The sequence below is a fragment of the Lissotriton helveticus genome, chromosome 11 (genome assembly GCF_964261635.1).
Source record: "Lissotriton helveticus chromosome 11, aLisHel1.1, whole genome shotgun sequence".
Taxonomy (NCBI): domain Eukaryota; kingdom Metazoa; phylum Chordata; class Amphibia; order Caudata; family Salamandridae; genus Lissotriton; species Lissotriton helveticus.
The window spans coordinates 656,049,385-656,064,352 of NC_136072.1; positions in this window are offsets into that span (position 1 = coordinate 656,049,385).

The following is a 14,968-nucleotide window of genomic DNA, read 5'->3' on the forward strand; positions in this document are numbered from 1 at the left end:
ACAGCCAAGGGCCATGCACAACGCATTATTAAGTATTGCTTGACTTGATATTATGGGCATACAGACCCATGAACATATGTATATATATATATACCATTGGATTTCACAAAAATATATAGTAGAGAATATGTAAAAGTTTCTCATACCTCGCAGCCAAGACCTGGAACGATCTCCCTCTTCACCTCCGGCAAAGCCCGACACTGCACCAATTCAGGACTAGGCTCTTGGAATGACCTCAACTGAGCTTCACACTCCCCCCCTCATACCCCCTCCAGCGCCTTAAGACCCTTACGGGTGAGTAGTGCCCTTTACAAACCCCTGATTGATTGATTGACTGATTGAGTCAATGGAGTACCTACAAAATACAAAATAAATTGCCAAGAAATAGTAAGCATGGAGAGAGTTCAGAGAGCAATACATTACCTCCAGAAAAACAACATCTACTATAAAAATGTGGACTTCATTTTGTCTACATATCATTTGGAAAGGAAAATCAAAATAGGCAATGTGAACATATCACTGACAAACAAGCTGAATAAATATATGAACATTGAAGTATACACCCACTACACTACAGATGATTGATGGGTGATGGTTTTGAACTGTATTAGATGAAGGATGCTAGGGGACAGCCTATTAATGTCTGAGAATAAATGTTAGAAGCAAGAGGTTATACACATGTATTCCCCAGTGGAAAATGTGGACAATATCAGTCAGTCAGTAACTCTCTTATGATCACAAGGATCCTGAAAAGTATACAGCACAACAGAGACCAAAATGCACAGCAATGATAAGATAGACAATATAAAAAGTTACTAAAACAATTGCACAATTTACTCAATTTAAAAAGCACTCCATAGGAAAAAAGTGCAATATGCAGTAGCAGCCAAGAACAAGTCTGATTGATCAGAATTAAAGTGCTTATTGTGCTAGGTTACAGAGCCAATAGATACAAGATCTTAAACAATTTCAGAAAGGATCGGGTCAGGCCATTCCTTATGGGCAACGGAAAGCTTCAAAAACATGGTTTCCTTCGCTTAATCCAAAGTGCATGGTTACATTTAGAAAGGCCAACCACAATGGATTGTCTAGTATCAGTGCACAGAGCTTTTAACACCTCTAAGTAATGACCACGTTCTACTAGAGAACAAAACGGGATAATCCATTTTTTCCTCAGTAACCAGTAGGATGGGCAAAAGAAAAGTAAATGGACAATAGATTCCGAACTTCCTCGGCATGCCGGACAGCGATTATCAAAAGTAGCACTGCTCGACCATTTTGAAGAAAACAGTTTGGTAGGAAGGGTTTTATAACGGAATTGCAAGAAAAGCTTCAGTGCAAAAGAGGGAACAATTTCATCCATTCTTGGTTCCAAGGATAAAGAACATTTAAATGTAGAAAAGTCTTTAGTCAGGCTAGATTCCAAAACTAAAGCATCCTCTCCTAAGGTAGTTTCCCAGAACACTTCCTTTATTCTTGCTCTTGAGATTCGGCTCATACTTCCCGGGTTTGTCCAAAAAGCATCCATGCCCAGCTTCCCCAAGATTTTCTGTATGGCAATGAACCAGTTGATGTTTGACGCTTTGGGGAATCTCAGGAGAGCTAGCAGAGTCTCTCGATATGGTTCAAGCTCCTCCACAGTTCATAGTCTAAACCAGAACATTAACAATCTATAATTTGCCTTTTGTATCAATTCTCTATGTGCCAGATCCATATACAAAGGTTTCATTGGGGAACTTTGGGGCAAATCCACTAATGATCTTAAAAAACGGTTTTCAACAACAATTAGCGGCACTATGTTTCCTGTCCCCCACAACTCTACACCGTACATTATGCTCCCCAATACCTTAGTGAGGTAAATCTCAAGTGCTGGAGCAATCTGGCGTGAGACTGTTTTTCTATGAATCTTGCTAATGTGGTTACACTGGACAATTTGGTTTAATTTTGCCTTCTCCATATGAGCATTCCAGTGTACTGATGGGGACACTCGAATACCCAAGTAGTCAAATACATCTACTTGTTCTAGTCTAGTATTGCCAGCACATAGCAGTCTACTTGATACTTTCCTTCCCATTTTATTAAAAATCATATACTTAGTTTTCCCCTCATTTAAAAACAAACCCCTATCATTACAAACATTTATAAAATCATTTAAAAATTGCTGGAGACCCTGGGATGACTTTGAAATTAAAAGGGTATAATCTGCAGATAATAAGGCGGGAACTCTTTTAGTGCCTATTGTTGGTGCCCCGCAGCCACCCCTGTCCAGAAAATGAATAACACCATTGATAAAAAGAGTAAAACGGGTGGGCGCAAGCACACAACACTGTCGTACACCACGCTGTACAGGAAAGGTATCTGTAACTTCATTTTTTGGGCCCCACCTAACCTGTGCTGAAATAGAAGAGTGGAGTCTAAAATGTTTATCCGCAAGCCCATCTCTTTTAGTACACCCCACAGCTTTGCACGAGGCACTGAATCAAAAGCTGTGCGCAGATCAACAAATGCCACATAAATTTCCCAAATTTAACATCCACTTCTTTCCAATAAATACAAATAAAACAAAAAACCTGGTCTAAAGTGCTAACTTTACTGTGAAAACCAGCTTGGAAGTCACTTAAGATTTGGAACTCCGTCATCCATTCTTGGAGCCTCCCTAAGATCTGTTTGCAATAAAAATTTCTGAACTGAGTCAATGAGGCTTATCGGCCTGTAACTCGAAGGCTTAGTTTTGTCGCCTTTCTTAAAGATAGGCACAATTTCTGCAATCAGCCAAGACCAGATTGGATAGCATATTAATGTACGTGCCCCACAAGGAATTGTCTTCTTTATACAAATCATTTGGAATTTTATCAGGGCCTGGGGCATGGGCCATTGCACGAGATGTAATTGGCAGTTGGGTTTCCTTAATTGAAAAGACCAGGGGTTCATATCCCCTAATCAGCCCCTCATTCACGGCCTCATTTGTCTTGCCACTTACATGGGTGTCATGAGAATAAAGGGTCCCAAAATATATTATCCATTCTTCAGTCTGTATAATATATTCTAAAATGGATCTTTCCCCTTTTAGCCAGTGAGTGGCCTCTCTCCAAAAGGTCTTGGAATCCTTATCTGCAAGTGCTGTATGTAAAGTTGACCATAACAAGCCCTCCCACTCTTTTTCAGCACTAGCAATAACCTGCCTGTACTTGGCTCTATAGCGCACAATCTCAGAGTGGACCTTTCGCTTTACGGCACTAATAAGTTCCCCCTTAGACTTACTACACTCTCAGTTAAACCAGGAACTTTTAGGATTTTGCTGCAGACCAGCAGAATGACAGCCACTTCCCGGTGTCTTAATTGGCCGGCTGAGCAGTTCCCTAACTTCCCTATAGAGCTGCTCATGCCAGAGGCCTAAACTCGTTACCACTTCAGGGTTATGCTAGGAGTTACATTTGTTTGGATAATGGGGAGGTAGGTCCTTGGGACGTATGGTCAGCTGGACCCTATATAGTATTTATGAAAAAACAAGTGCTGGCCATACAGAAAGTTTTTAAATCTCCTTCTTTTAGAGTGACAAATAAAGTTTTACTTCAAAATTTGTCTGGTATTATTTATTTTATACCCTTTTGCTTTTTGTTTTCAAAATTCAAAAAATTCATTACACGAAAAAGACATACCCAAATACATTTATCATACAATTTGTTCAAAAACATATAAACAACATTACATATAACAAACAGAACATATATCTGAATTTCATATATACATTAGCACAAGAGCTTGTGCATCAACATCATTAACCATTATTGCACTAACTTTCCTTAAAGAGAAAAGTTCTTTATACTCAAAATAAGGAAAAAATCAAGTGGAGAGAACAGTCTATGTACAAAACAATACAAGTTAGTTGTCAGATACTTGTCGCCAATTGGAGACAAGTATCTGACAACTGCTAAAAATAACTAGCTTCTTGTTGGACTGATGTTTTGATTTATTCTCTCAGTCTAACTTGTATTGTTTTGTACATAGACTGTTCTCTCCACTTGATTTTGTTGCCTAGGTGTTGTTGCCTTGGGCCCTTGCCATTAACTATGGGTTGAGCTACAGGAATGGGAACTTTGGGGGACTCATGCAATACTTTATTCCCATAGCTAGCCCTCTGCGACAAAGTCCTAACCTCCCGTCTGAGAGCGACCACTTCTTCTCTCAGGGACTCCATGGCAGGTTTTAGTACAGCCATTTTGTTTGTATAAACCTTTCTGGGTTTGCTAGGGGTAACGTCTCCAGCCACAGGGTTGTCACATATTAAGCAGTCAAACCTATTTTGGCAGTCAACCTGGGTGGCATGGGGGACGGTAGAGGACTCACATCATTGGATCTTTCGATGATCAGACCCCTTAGGTGTGGACAAGCCCTTTTTCTTACCGTTAGAATATAACTTTAACATACATGGGATTTTTTTGGCCTGAACAACTTTTCCTGGAATTTCTAGAGGAGTAGAGGAATCAGGGCTAAGGCAATGGGATCTATTACAGTGGTTCTACTTGCCATTAGACTAGCAGGATTTTCTGCAAGGATAGGAGTGTTTGGTTGACTATCAGCTATCTCATGGCAGTCCGATAAGATTTCCTCAATGTGGTCCAATGTCTCATGGCAAACAGCTCCTAGGGATTTCTTCTTCTTTTGGGTATTTTCTAGACCCTGGACCCTTTTTTGACCCTTCCTTTTACCCATCTAGCTCTGAACAACAGGCAGGATTATAAATAAGAAAATGTTATTTTAAATTACTTGCTAACACACTCGAATATAAAAGGGGAGACTAGGATAGAGGTTGTGGGACCCTATAAAATAAAGTAAAATACTATAATTTGTCTATCTCAGGTAGTCTGGATCTATCTCAAGCGTTCTCCCGAACACACCAATGCAGAGATGAGTGCTGTATAGAAAAATCAAAAAACGTTAGATACCACAACAACAGTTAGAGCTCTACAGACCCCTACTGCCTCCCACACAAGCCAGTTTAATAATGCCTTTAAATAATCAATGCCTTGTGGAACAAGCCTGGGTGCTATCTAGTTCACAATGTAAAAGAGTTTTTTCAGTACCTTTAGTCCATTGGAAGAACAGGGAGTCCAAGAGTGCAATAGATACAGCTGTAAGGGGAGATCAAGATCAGGCAAAAAAACAGAGACAACTGGGTGGCCCTGCCCTTGCCTGGCAATGACAGGCAAGGTGCGCGGGTTCCGCGAAGCGAGAGCTGCAAGTGTTTTTAAGCACCTCTGGGTGCACAAGACAGTGACAGCGCCTCCAGGCGCGGTGTGCTGTGAGGCACTCTGGGCGTTGGAGTCTCCCCTTGAAGTACTCACTGCAGGCAAGGTGCGCTGGTCATGATTGTCTAGTCCAATGTATATTTTATATGAGCACTGAGCTATAAGATGATTATCAGAGTGTCTATGCTTTCAGCTAGACATTCCTTATTTTTCGCACTACTATACAAAAGTGAACTTCCAGTCACTTCATTTGCTGTTGGACATGCTATGAGAACTGGAACTGGCTTTGCTAATTGTATAGAATAGCACAGGATTTTGTTTGAAAGGTGCACACCACAGGTGACCATCTAGAAAATAACTTGATTAACATTATGGCATGTCAACAAGGGACAAACATTTGCTCAGACATTTATGACCACCTACTTGGTTTATTACATTAAGCTGTGCAGAGAACAAATGCTAACATTCAAGACATTAGCTGGAAAACACTCACTGAATTATGTTCTTTGGATCCTGCCAATATTTCCAGATATTTTAACCACAAATTTCAAACTATGCTTCACCACTTGTCTAGCAAAAAGACAAATCCTTTTGGAGTAATACTTGATTTCTTTTTACTTAAAGAGTAACAGGCTAGAGGTGCACCACACATTATAGGCCCGTCTGAATCAAAGATGCACCAAGTTTGGATGCGACTGGTGAAGCTCTGATGAAGCTGTTCTACATTTTACTGCCCATTATGTCACTTGCAATATCCCAAAGAAAGAGCAAAGCAAAACACTATTTCAACAAGTGATATGCTTTCAAACACATAAGTGTGGTAAATACAGATTATGAAAACATTCTACCAAATCTAAATATTATTTAAAATGTTGCTTTAGATTCCCAGGATCAATTCTACAGAGAGTAAGAGTAAACAATTTAATTTCATTCATAAAACATGCAGTTACTGGCAAAATCACCAAAAACACTTACAATATTAGGAAACCACAAGTATCACAGTGGATCAATAACTGGGAAATCTTTAATTCTACATATGTGGGATGGTTGCCTGCTATTTTACTTCCTACATTACAAAGGCAGAACAAATTTATATGAAGGAAGTATGGGGAAGACGTATCTGCTGAACTATTGTTAAGTAACACATTATAAAGATTTATTGGCAGATTTACAAGGCACTTGCGCCACGTTTATGCCGCAACTGCGTCACGCCACTCGGCGTAAACGTGGCGCATCCATGCGACCCATTTACAACGTGATGCATCTAGGCAGATGCGTCGCGTTGTAAAACCCTACTCCACATGTGGGCGCTCTGGCGCAGGGTGGGCGTTCCGGGGCAGGTGCGCCTCGCAATAGTGCCTGCGTGAAATCTACAAGATTTCAGGCAGGCACTTGTGCGACGCTGCTACGTCAATTGCTTACGCCTGCTTGAAGCAGGCGTAAGGACTGACGCAGCACGTTAAGTATAGTGCACACCCGAGCATTGCTGGAGTCGCATCGCGCTTGCAACGCGATTCCAGCGATGCGTCGCCCTTACGTCACGAGATGCGTCACACATCTGCCTAACCTTGCGCCACAGCGCGCCGCATTGTAAATGCGGCGCATCCGCCGTGACGCAAGGGTAGTTTTGCGTGACGCATTTGTTCTGGCGCATCCCTGCTGATTTGCAGAGATGCGCCAGAACTCATAAATATGCCGCTTAGCTTCCAAATGCTATCTCACTACGGCATTAGAAACTTTGAAGAATGTGGCCTCTTAAGTTCCACAAGCTTTTTTAGTAAATCAAGGGCAATCATGTGGCTGAGGTTAGGTTTGTCATCATCACAGTGGAGAGTTCAAAAAACCCTGCCTGAAATTGAATACCTTGCAAATCCCACACCGTATTGATTCCACACACAAAGGCATTTGAAAACAAATATATTGGACACATATTACCCAAACAGAAGTCAATCTTTTGAAGAACTATCATTCTATCAAGTTGCTCAGTTCTAAACATGTATAAATAATGTAGCAGAAGTGCAGGAAAACTTAGAGTTCAAGGGAACAATAGCTGTTTAATATGTCATTATAAACCTACACCTATTATTCATCAGAAACTGAGTTGTGACACAGGAGAAAAGACAGGATTATACTATTTAGCATGCCTTCAACTATTTAAACCATGGCACAAAGAGAAGGAGTTTATAGGTTCATTTGCAACCTGTGCAAATGAGCTTAATGTTTATAAAAATGACATTGCATTGCCTCAATTTCAGACATACTTACAGTTTTCAGAACAAGAAATGTAGGAAGAAAATAATATTAATGCTACAATAAAATGGAATACTGCATTCACTAATAATACTTCCACATCCAGACCTGATGACCCACTTGGATAAGGAAAGGACTTAGATTATTTGGATTCCTGCTTATGTGCATAAAGCTACTATGTCAAAATGATATTGTGTAGTTACTGCTCCTACTGGTTTAGCAGCATATAACATCTATGGGATTACCTTGCATTGTCTACTATTACTACATGTAGAGCATGACAACAGATTGGAATGCATAAAATAAAATACTGATACAAGTCAAGATCTTGAAAGAGTCCTTACAAAATTAAAAGTTTTGATTATAGATGAAGTAAGCATGGTGTCAAATTTGATGTTGGCATTTGTTTATTTGCATATGCAAGTAGTACTCAGAACGTCTTATGATGTGCTCTTTAAAGTGAAACATGTTATTGCTTTTGGAGATTTATTACAATTAACACCTGTAAAAGGTGAACCAATTTTCAAGAAACTTTCGTAGGAGCACACATGGAATTTTTTGCAAAGTACATGGAATGTCACCATTTGATTGCATTTTGCATTCAGAAAATTATTCATCTGCTGAAATTATGCATTATCGTCTTTCACAATCCATGGTTTGTTTAACGCCAACTGTTTAAAAATGTGCTGAATTAAATTATGAAATGCGATTTCTTGAAAAAGAAGAAATTGTGCATTGTTCTTGTATAGATGAACTTGAGAATCATGGGCTCGATATACCTATAACCAAATATTTCGCTACAAAATTCCAAAAGATGGAAAAATCATTTTCACGTGAAGCAGGATTGAAGAAAGATTTACAGCTTTGTATAAATTGTTGTCATTTTCGTCACAATTTACATGTAGAAGAAGGACCAATAAATGAAGCAATGGGATTAGTGGTGGACTTTGAAATGTCTGGAAATTATTTATTTATTTATTTGCAAAGTTGAGGTCAAATCTGACCACATTAAACAACAAAACAATTCTCTTAGTGTGCAGCACACAATTGACAAGGACTAAGCTTAGATTCCGAAATAATTAATGTTGGCACTACAGTATTCATTTGGGAATGGCATAGTTTGATCTGTCTCATTTTAAAAAAAATAACAGGACTATATATTACCAATTTTGATGACACATGAACTAATACAGATAGTAGCTGTGTCAGTGAATACAAGCATTTTCTGAACAGATACATTCCTCATCTTAATGAATATCCCATTTCGTCAAAACCTAAATTATCCTATAAAAGATCAAATATAATAATTTCAAAGTGCAATTACAACAACAATTTCAGGAACCCGAAAAAAAGAACCAGAAAACTAAACAGACAGAAATGACTGGATATCAGTTTCAAAATCAAAATGGCATAAACTGCTTTAGCAATGGGACTTTTAATCTACTTTTGCACCTTTTGTAGATGAATGAAATACAACAGCATGTACATCAACATTCATGCAACACCCTAATAAATCTTCAGCAACAAGTTATGACAAAACCCAGTTATGCCACTCTATAACTGCCATAAGACATATGACAGCTATCCATTGAGGTGCTATTCAGTTTGTTATAAATGAGCAACAAGATGCTCTTGAATTTTGTACAGTTGTTCTAGAAATAATAGCTAACAAGACTCAGCTGAGTCCTGACCTAATTGGCTAAGCAACTCTTGGGAACTTGAATACTGGCAGAGCCTAGATTCAGACCCCACGCACACACAATTTGAAAGATTTCTATATGTTCCAATAACTGACTGCAAAACGGTTCCATTAAAAAATGTAATATATAAAGCTGTGCAACAAAACTTGTGTCTAACCTATAATTCAGAACTTGCCACGAACATTAATTTAACAATGGTAACCAAACATCTATTTTTGATAATTCCATGTTGTAATTGGAATAACAGAAAAATTAAACATGTATTTATACCTTTACCGTTTCACCAACTTCTATTTCAGATGCACTTTTACTACTACTGCTATTATTTTCCATCATGGAGACAGCAGCATTAGAACACTATACCATCTACTTAAAGACTAACACAGGTTGGACAGAATGTGATGATAATAGTCTAACCTTTAAACACGAGCTGCCTAAAAATGTGTGGGACAGTTACCTTCTTATTTTACATCCAAAATATTAATTTATAATGTTACCATTCTTATAATGTTTTAAAGCTAGTTTAGACTTGGACTTAAATTATTCAGTAGATATGTCATTATGTGGCCTGGCATGGTTGATGACATTTTAATATGCTTGACATATATCACAACACTTAGAAATGTGACCAGTAGGATATGCACAGCATATGTTGCTGGGTGACAAAACTCCCAATACTGGAATAAAAACACATAGACTATTCTTGGCAATGCAAAGACCACATTTAATAACTGTCTCGATAGGTAGAAATACACAGTGGACTGCACCTCAGTCCTGCTCAGGCTATCTCTGGCCTTTTTCTCAAATGCCTGTTTGTAGACAGGCCTTTTTATACAAATCAATACAATTCTTTATTACTGTTAGAAATGGGGGTTTCTCGTTGGCAGAGGTAGCTACCTTTGTCCAAATAGGGACTCTTGCTTCTTGGCAGGGTAAGGGGAATACACACTTTAGATAACCCCTGTTCACCCCCTGGGTAGCTTGGCACACACTGACAAACGTATCCCAATGGAAATATGTAAAGTATTTGTACTCAAGACACACAGTAATAAAGTGCTAACTCCACAAACAGACACCACATTAGTTTGGAAAAATAAAGTATTTTTATCTAAACTCAATAAGACCAAAACGACAAAAATCCAACATACATGTAATAAGAATATGACTTTAAAAAGGTTTCAAACAACTTGGCCCATAGAAAACTATGCATGTGTGATTTCTCTCAAAGTACCTGTAGTTGCGACAAAATTCACAAGGCCAATCAGCCGCAGAGATGGGAAGTGTCGAAAAACGAAGAGATGCGTCAGTACCTGAGACCATGGGGAGGCATTGCGGCAGTTCTGCTGCCTGCAGGAGAAGTGATGCGTTAAATTCAGTCTGTAGGGGGAAGTTATGCGTCGGTTCTGAGATGGTTCTGGTCCACGGTTGATGCGTCGGGAAAACGTGCCGCACAGGTACGATGCTTGGAAATCCCAGATGTGGCGCCGATTGATGTGGCAGGATCGACAAGCGCTGCTTCGGTTTCTTCAGCCACGATCCCTCAATGTGTCGGTACTTGCAGCGGCGACAGGCGCTGTGTCGCTTTTGGTAGCGGCAATGCATGGTGATTCTTCTTGCACCACTGTACTGCGTCAGGAAAACTGCAGCAAAAAGAGAGATGCATCAATTTTCTTGTAGTTGCACTGCTTTTCCAACTCCCAACAGCAGGAACAATCTCCTGAGGCCCAACACAGTCACAGGCACCTCTTGGCAGGTCAGAACTCCAAGCAAGGAATTTCAGGGGAGCAGGGGGTGAAGTCATTGTGTTCCTGAGACTTCAGAACAGGAGGCAAGCTCTACTCAAGCCAATGAAAATCTTCCTCAAGCAGGGGGACACAGCACACAGCAAAACCCTTTTCCTTTCCTTGGCAGCCACATCTACTGCAGGCCAACCCCAGACAGCACACTGCAAAGGGGCAGTACTTCTCCTCAGTTTCTCCAGCTCTTCTCCTTGGCAAAGGTTCCTCTTGATTCCAGAAGGTCTAATGTTCAGGGGTCTGGGTCCTACTTTTTGTAGCATACATTCCTTTGTTCTCTGGTGGCAGAGAAGCTCTTTCCCCAGCCAAAACCAGTTCTGTCCTTGCCAGGCAGGAGGTGGAGACAGCATTTTCCAAGGCAGAGCTGGCCCATTCAGGTGGGAAAGAAATCTCCTCCCCCTACTCCAAATGCAGCCCAGGTCTATTTAGTCCACGCCTGACTCATCCAGGAAAGGCAGGACACACATCAATCCCCCCCCCCCCCATGGCCGTCTGAGAGATTGACCATCCCCAGCACCTCTTCTTCAAAAGCCATACAGTGAATCCACAAACCAGCAGAGGCACACGGGATGGCTAAGCAAGAAAACACCCTCTTTCTAAAAGGGGTATTTTCAAACACAGAATATAAAAATCATCTTTACTAAAAGATGCATCTTTATATTTGGAGTTCAGGCATAATAAACTTAATCTTCCTATCTTGTACCAATGGGAATTTATATTTATAAGATGTTACAAATTAACTCCCATGTTATCCTATGGGTCAAGGTAGCCTTTCAAAGGCGAAATACGAAATTGACACAATTTCACTATCAGGACATGTCACACACACAGCAATACATGTCCCACCTTTCACATACACTGCACCCTGCCCAGGGGGGTACCTTGGGTGTACCATAAGGGTGCCTGACATGTAAGAAAAGTGAAGGTTAGAGCCTGGCAAGTGGGTGCGCTTTCCAGTTCGATATGGCATTCACAACTGCATGCAGGCACTTGTGTGCATGGCACAATCAGTCCTTCAGGCCCACTAGCAGTGTTTGATTTAGAGACCCTGGGCACAGACAGTGCACTGTACTAGGGACTTAAAAGTAAATCAAATAAGCCAATCATGATAACACTAATCCAGAAACACAATTTACAAAGGGAGCATATGCATTTTAGCGCTGGGTAGCAATGGTAAAGTGCCCAGAGCTCAAAAGCCAACAAAAACAAGGTCAAAAACAGGAGGCCAAAAAAACATTTTATTCTCAAAATGTGTACACCTGTTAAACCCATTTTTCACAATATGATTCCATGAAATAGAAACTTGCTGTCTAAAAATAGTCGTGTAGAAATGTCAGAGCCAAAGAAATAATAAAGATGAATAAAAATTTACACATATTAAGCACACTGGTTGGTCCACATAAACTAAACTAATGTAAACCATGCACGCATGTTTGTGCTACGCACAAACATGTTGGCACACATGATTCAGGGACTGTGCGCACTTATTCAATCCCAGCAAGCCGGTATTCAACTGAACACTAAGGGGCCTATTACGATGTGAGTCAGGAAGTCTGCGACCACAGGTCAGGCTTTTCGACTCACATCGTAGATTTTAAATCTGACAGCCTTATCATGAAAAAGGATGTCAGATTTGAAACCAGCTGGTTGGACTGAATGGTTTCAGACGAGGTCAAATAGCCTGATTGCCAGTCGGAGGTTGTTCATAGTCCCCTATGTATGGCGTTTACGATGTGGGGATTATGATGTCGTTTTCTGACAGGCTTTTCATATCGGGCTTCCGACATGAAAAGCCTGTTGGAAAGGACTAGTGGCAATGTGTCTAGTTGTGTATACCCTGCTCTCGAGTGATCAACATGTTTCGTGCCATAAGTGTCATATAGATCAGGGGGGGGCGGAGCTTGCTCGAGACCAAGATGGACGCTTGAGTCTCGAGCTCCGCTCAGCCGGCACAAAATCCTCTAAAATCCTGAGCCCAGGAGATGCTAGGGGCATCCATACTCTGCTGTGGGGTTAAGTAACACTCCTTTACCCCGCCGGTCGTGCCTTGAAGAGGAGCGCGGGCGGCTGTGTCCACCTTGAGAGGAGCTGTTCTGGTGCACGGCCAGGCCAGCGAGCACCAGCCTAGATTTGACAGCCTCATCCCACGACGTAGTCCTGCATGCTGCCGGGGCCTGAGTGGAGTGCCCCGTGCCGCGTAGAACAACATAGGCGGATCGAGGTGTGCGACCCTTATATTGTGACGTCGGCAGGGTCCGTCGTTATGACTTCTCACCCCCTGCCCTCAGAATAGCTGCGGTCTGCTGCGGACGGAGGTGGGGCCCTGTGCAGATCTTGCAGAATGATTTAATGCTCCGAGGTTGCCGCGGATGAGGTGCGGCGGAGCCCGGGCCTGGAGGGCGGTGTTGTGCCTACTCGGAAGTGTCCCTCTGCCGGAGTTGAGCCCCTGCCGGCCCCCCAGGAGACATTGCTGATTAGCAGGAGGAGTCCTACCGTGATCCTGAATGGGGCATATCGGACGAACATAAGCCCCCTGCAGTGCGGCCTACCGCCACGGCCTTCTTAACTGTCCACCCTTGGAGAGCCTCATTCCGGGTGAGCGGTGTCAGCTGAGTGCCTGGGTGCGATGGTCTGGGGGCCCAGTGCAGCATTGGTCGTGAGGGGCATAGTAGTGAGCCGTGGACCCTGGTGGGAAATCCTAAGCGGCTGGCCCTGAAAGTGGTGCTGGTGAGGCTGGTTGGAGAGGCCTGGGAGTCTTGTGCCTTACGCTATCATCCTTAGGAGTGCTTGGGAACTGTGCCTGGGGCTACAATAGCGGTGCAGCTTACTGCCTAACGTCCCGGTCCGGACAGAGAAGAGTGAGCAGGCCTTGGTCTGGGCTGGTGCCGCGGCGACGAGATGGGGAAGACCGACCGTGGCCAGTCCAAATTACCATTTCTGCAAAAAAGCGCTAAAACACAGGACAAGCCTGCTGAGGAATGCAGCAGGTACTCCTCCCCGGTGGAGCAGGACCAGGCTATCAAAAGCCTCCTGAAGTCCATGGAGAAGGGGTTGCAGGACGGAATATCGTCGCTGGGGACTAAGATGGACGCGCTCACGTACAGACTGGACAGAATGGGCGAGCGAATGGATAAGCACGCGGAGCGCCTCGACATGTCAGAGAGGAGGATTACGGAGGTGGAGGAGGCGCAAACCACTATTGATTACAATCATAAGCAACTGGGGAAGGTGATACAACTGCTCCAAGATAAGACCGAGGATTTGGAGGCGCGCTCTCGGCGCTGCAACGTACGCATAGTCGGACTTCCTGAATCAACCCAAACCGGTAAGATGGAGGCCTTCATAGAGCGATTGCTAACCACCCTGCTGGGGGCGGAGGTCTTCTCCAACATGTTTATCATTGAGCGCGCGCACCGTTCGCTAGCGGCCTTACGAGAAGCTCGGGAGAAGCAGACGTTGTTGTATGAAGGTTCAACCATCTCACTATATCCGGACTTTACCGCCAGAGTTCAGGAGGAGAGGAAACATTTTCTACCAATGAAGAAGCAACTGCCGGACCAAGGGTTGGACTACGCAATGCTATATCTGGCTAAGTTGAAGGTCAACAGAAACGGTAAGTCTCATATCTTTACGGACCGAGAGCATTGCAGAAAGCCATGAAAGACTGGGTGAGAGAGCAGCGGAACACTCTGGTCAGTGTGACTCATGAGGTGGCCTCTTGCGGTGGAATGGACGATCAGGACTGAGGGACTAAGAGCGCAGGTATTTTTTCCAGATTGTTTGGGGCGGGGTGCCTTGAGCATTTGTGACACTGTGCGGACGTCATGCGGAACTGTGCCACTGTTGGGGGCCACCCCTGGTGTGGCCGGGAGAACTAGCTGCCGGCTGGGGTAAACGAGATGAGTAACAGGCACTGGGCTTGTCTCTTTTTTTTCCTTTCTTAATATGTCTTTTGGCGTAGAGCAACCTCCAC